Raw genomic sequence first — 5,101 nt, 5'->3', positions numbered from 1 at the left:
CTTCCATATAGAACTGGAATTCTGGAGTGTGGACCCAATGATCTTGTGAGGTCCCTTGCAGCCCCTTACAATCTACAAATCTATGAATTGAAGGTTTCTTCATGTGATGCTTTAATGAGCAGTAAAATAGGCTACGGCACATTAAAGCACATATGTAGATATTCCCTGTGTCTCTTACAGTTAGCATTCATATTTAAACTGGCAGATGCTATCCTTAGGTCAGCCAAGTGGAAAATATCATTTTGAGAAGGAAAAATATACTGTCTTTTGTCAGGTTGACAGTTCTCTTTTAATACAGGTTTTCTAGAAAAGGCAGGGGGACTACATAGGTAGCAACTGAGGGAATCACCTCAGGATGTTATAATTTCTTCTGTCACTTGTACTGGATTTATATTAATAAGTCTGTTGATTTCATTGGTGTTACTCCTAATTTATTCTAGAGCAAGTGATTTGAATCTCAGGTAGTAAAATCAGCCTTAACTTTGAATTTCCCAGCCTAAAGTTTGTGTTGTGCAAACACAATAAATAATAATAGATAGCTGGGTATGCTTTCCTTTTATGAACTTCGGACTTGAAAAAAAAGTCCTATATCTCTAAGCCCCATTTTCCCCAAAGCATTAATTTCTATTTACATGGAAAGAATTGTGCTGACATATACACTGTATATTGGCTTCAGGTGTATTTTGACATCACAACAATCCAAAAAAGGTTAATTAGATTTACACAGTGCACATTTTCTAAAATTGCATTTTCTAAGAATATATTAAATACAGTCAATAGTCAAGGGGGTGCCAAGCATAAATTGGTAGATAAAGACATATTTAGAACTAGCTACTTCTAAAAATTTATATTTTAGAAACCTATAACCAGGGATCCTCGTGTTCTCTGATTTAAAAACATCCCCAATTTTTGGTTAAAAAAAGTAACCCCAAATCCACAGTTTCCATGATTTAAATGAAACACCACTAATAAATATTTATCTATTAGTGGTGTTTCATTTAAATCATTGAAAAATATGGATTTGGGTTTACTTTCTTTTAACCAAAAATTGGAGGTTTTTTATTAAATCAGAGAAAATCAGGATCCCCGCTTATAACAGCCAGTTCGAGCAAAAAATCTGTTACAGGGATTGTGATTGGTATGTCTGAAAACAACTCCTAAACCAGAAAGGTAACAAACAAGTAATGTTATTTAAATATTATGGACCAAATTCTTCTTTTAGATATGCACATATGAGTCCATTTAAAATGTATCTTCCATGAAAGACACCAAGGGTAGTATTCAGTGCACTGTGACCTGTTCATTTAATCAATTTTTGGCTAATTCTTACACCTTTAAATCATAAATTTGGAAATCAGAAAGTCCTAGACAATTGCAGCTTTTAATCTATATCAGAATTTCATTATACTGGCGGTTCCTAGATTATGAAAAAAAATATTCTCAACTCTTCATTTATTTGAATAAAGATACAATTTTAAGTTATGCTGCATGGTCCACAGGGCAAGCTTTGGCTATAAATGTATATTTTAAATTTCTTTTTGAAACATGCACTTAACATGCATTACCCTCATATGATGAGCCAAGTTTTCAAGTAAAATTAGTGGAAGTTGATTTTAATTTTGGAATGATGCAATGATTATTATCCAGGAATTATGAAAGAAGCAAGGATTGTTATAGGTGATATCTTTTATTGGACCAACTGCATATTAGACAAGCTTTCAAATGCGAGGGCATTTATGTACATGCTCAAGGAGGCCTAGGGAAAGGGGGTGCTTTAATTAGTAAAGCTCCAAAAAATACACTAATTAAAAGCACCTGGAGTTTCACGTATGTCAGTGTCCCTATGCTGAAAAATGGCAGTGGGGCACTTTGAACTAAAGTTTGAATGAGTTTTAAAGTGCCCCACCACCATTTTACAGCATGTAGACACTGATACACATGATGCTGGAGGCTGCTGGAATGCATTAATTTCCATGATCCAGCAGACTTGATTAATTGAGTCTGCTCTGACACACTGGAAATACAGCTCATCAGAGCAGGCTCCCTGCATGTGTATAGAAGCCCCAATACATTCTTCATCAGGTCTGAAGGAAGAAGCAGGCACTGGGATGATTAAAAATAATAGAGGGCTCTGAAATTGGAGAAGGCAGTTTCTCAAGGGCAGCAGACAATCAGTTAACAGAAGAAAAGAAGCATGATTAATGGGAGATCAAAAGGGAGGATAGCAAAGTTTATTGCTAATCTTTAAGAATTTGTCACAAGTGGGACAAATTCTCCCTTTACATCTATTATTGAAGCTGGCCCACTAGGTGGTGTCTCACTGACTCTCTTTGAAGTAAATAGTAAGAAAACCCTTCCACCACCCTACTGGTCAGATCTCATTCAACATTACTAATTCAACAACATTACTAAGTTTCTGGAAGAGATTACCAGATATATTTAAATACCGTTCCAATTTGGAATAATAGCACATATGCGATTGAGAAACTGATCCAAACTACCATGAAGTCAATTGAAGGAATCCCATTACCTACAGCAGGTTTTGGTTGAGGACCAGTATGCATACACATTATGATAAATCATAATATAAATAGTATTTTAAATATGTACTTCTATATAACTTACATATAATATGGTCAGAAAGTGTATACATGCACACAGGGATGTACTTGGTAGCCATGTTGGTCTGAGATAAAAAGAAATGCAAAAATCTAGAACTTTGGGTTCAGGGATGATACCTTTTATTAGACCAAATAAGGAATTGCAAAAAAAAAAAAAGAAAAAGAAAAAGAAAAAAAGTGAGGAAGGGCTTGTGAGCCCAAAAGCTTGCAGAAAAAGACACTTTTTTTTGGGGGGGGGGCATTTCTTAGTTGGTCTATTTCATGTACAGAGGTGTGAATGGAAACAGTCCCAAAAGAAGCTTCCTCCTTTTTCAGTCACAGCAACTTTTAATTCCTTTTCTCATCTACACAAATTTTCCGACATCTGTATCATTACACTGGAAGCGGTCTGAGATCTACTGTGACTTCAGAACCCCTGGGGTTATTAGTAAAGGACATAAGCACATAAAAGTTAGTTGCTGCAGCAACTAACTTTTAGTCCCCTGGCCCTGAAATGGAATTCAGTAACCCCTTCTGGGCAGTTAGGTCAAGAGAGTAAGAAACTTCAGAATGTGATTTAAAACAGCTAGTGTAATTCACAGAGAGACACCTGTTGACCAACTAAATACTGTAAATTCTACTCCTCTCTGTGACTTATTCTGATGTAGGGTTGTAGAGAATATTTCAGATACAAAGAATCTTCTCCTAAAGGTAGGTGTATACTATCTTTCACAGCACTAATCAGCACTCACTTCACTCTTTTATTATAAGATGAAGAGATGCTGATTTATGACTTTTATAAAAAAGTCTCCTTTGGACATGGGAAATCTGGATTCAGTTCCTTCTTTAGAATGGGGGTATTCAAATGATGCCTCCTATGGGTGTGTCCACACATGCAAGCATGTGCGCTTGCAGCAGCTCAAACAGAAGCGGTGCAAATGTGAGTAGGGGCTTTTTACTTCAGTGCATATGCTCAGACATGCACGTTGATGTGGAGCAAATTGTGCCACTTTGGGCAAAATAACCCTGCCTGGCTTCTCCCATATCTGCAACCAAGGGGAGCTAGAGCCTGGGGCCAGCACCTGTGCTGTCCCCAGCAGTATAAAAAGCTGCCCTGGCAAGTAGCTAAGGGCTATTCAGTCTTAGGAGCTTCTGGGGCCCAGCCAATTGGTACCTTGGGGACACTACCCCTTTCGCCAGCTGGACTGCTGAAGCAGCCCTGAGAGTTCCCTGAACCCTTTACCCACTGTAGCAGTCTGGTAGTGGGGGCTGCTGCCTTGCTGTGACCCGCTGCCCACCTGCCAGATCTGGATGGGGACTGCACAGCCAGTAGAGGTATCTGCCCGTCTGGGCCAGCTGCCAGTGGACTGTGGTTGCAGGGTTGGCCTCTGTGTGGCATAACTGCCACGTGTGCAACCTGACCGGCCATCTGGGCAGCTATCTCCCAGAAGATGTTCCAGGTGTGGTAGCCTGCTTTGAACTGTCAAAGCATGTCCTCCTGGCCCCATTTGGCCAGGAGGTCAGCCACAGCCATCTGGGTCCAAGGTGCCAGCTCTGAGCAGGCAGGGTCCTGCCACTGGCCTCCCTAGCAGGAATTCTGGTGTTCCCTATTGGAAAACTGAAACATCCCTGATAAAAAAATCCCCAAATCACTCTGTAAAATACCCCCAAATTCATGTTCCTCCACAAGTAAAACAAAAGACCACTATAAAGAGAGAGAGAGAGAAAGAGAGAGAGAGCGAGAAAGAAAGAGAGAGCGAGAGAGAGAGATCAGTTGGCTAATGTTTTATTGATAGATCTTACAGTGATAAAGCAAGTCTCTTATCATAATAATCAAGTGAACTCTAAATACATGTTTCATGAATTCATGAATATATATTTTGCTGCCCTCCTACAGGGGCAATGGCTCCCACACAGGGGTTACAGCCTCCCAGCAGGGGGTTCAGTTCCCACACAATGGGTACAGCCCCCCAACAGGGGCCAAATGGCCCCCAAAGGGGATACCACCCCCCCTTCAAGGTCCACATGCCTCACTTCAGCCTCCTGATTGTTGCCTCACCTGGCCCCATCCCCAACAGCTGCTGCAGCCCCCTGTTGGCTGCCCCACCAAGCCTCAACCCCCAACATGCACCCCAGGCCCCTATAGCTACCCCCACACCAGGCACCATCACTTAAAAAACAAAACTGAAAGCCCCTCAAAGAACTGAAAAAAAGAAAGCCTCTGCTTTCCTTAGAAGCAGGGTGGGGCAGGGAGGTGGCCAGGGCCTCCTGGCAGAGCTCCCCTCAGCTGCCCAGGATACAGGCAGGGCAGAAGGGCCTAGCTGGGGATACTGGTGTTGTCACCATGCCCTGCACTGTGTGGATGGGGCCCCAGTCAGCCAGACGGCATCCAGACTGCCTGTAAGTGTTGTGGGTGGGATTTGTTTTTTTAAACTATGGGGTGGGGGGCAGGGATTGGGGGGATGGGGTGAGGCAGGGCAGGGTTTGGGGGGGCCTTGGGG

Source organism: Gavialis gangeticus, unplaced genomic scaffold (assembly GCF_001723915.1).
Source record: "Gavialis gangeticus isolate Ggan-Ray unplaced genomic scaffold, GavGan_comp1, whole genome shotgun sequence".
NCBI classification, from domain to species: domain Eukaryota; kingdom Metazoa; phylum Chordata; order Crocodylia; family Gavialidae; genus Gavialis; species Gavialis gangeticus.
Note: the sequence above shows the minus strand (reverse complement) of the source record.